A 677-nucleotide genomic window follows, 5' to 3' on the forward strand; every position below is an offset into this window, starting at 1 on the left:
CGTGCGCGCGCGCGTTTTTCTACTAACAGACACATACCTAGGAATTAGCATAGATTTAGAAGCATGCAATAGCCCCCGAAACCGATCTGAAACGGGCGACACGTTATAAAAAAGGGAGAAAGTGAGAGTGGTCCCGCGCCTCCACCGGGGAAACGCATCTAGGAAAGGTTTGGGCTAAGAAAAGGGGTCACGCACCGAGATGGTTTTACGAACCTGCGATACAGTAACTGGAAATAGGAAACCGTTCGATTTTTTTTCGTCTGTATATGTTTATATCTACTTAGCTATATTTGAATATGTTAAAAGTGAATCAGTTATTTTAGTATATGCTTAGGGTTAATTAGTTATTTTGATATATTGTAAAAGTTTTCACTTTTTTGGTATATGTGAAAACTATCTGTTTTTTTTTATATGATAAACTGGTCACTTCACATCTTTTTCATCTACTTCTAGGCAAGGTTGTTACTAGTAATTCATTAACGGTAATTATACAGTTTCATTTTCCATAAATATCGAGATCTGAACACGAATTTTAATATTCAGGTATGTGAAGTAATCATAGGTTAATCATCTGCATAAACGAACAATCATTTTGATAAGTACATAAATTCCATAACATTTCGAGTGCATTTCATCTTCTCAACAAACTTTTTTTTTTCTTTAGAGTTACTGTTTTA

The sequence above is a fragment of the Penaeus monodon genome, chromosome 31, assembly GCF_015228065.2.
Source record: "Penaeus monodon isolate SGIC_2016 chromosome 31, NSTDA_Pmon_1, whole genome shotgun sequence".
Classification (NCBI taxonomy): Eukaryota; Metazoa; Arthropoda; class Malacostraca; order Decapoda; family Penaeidae; genus Penaeus; species Penaeus monodon.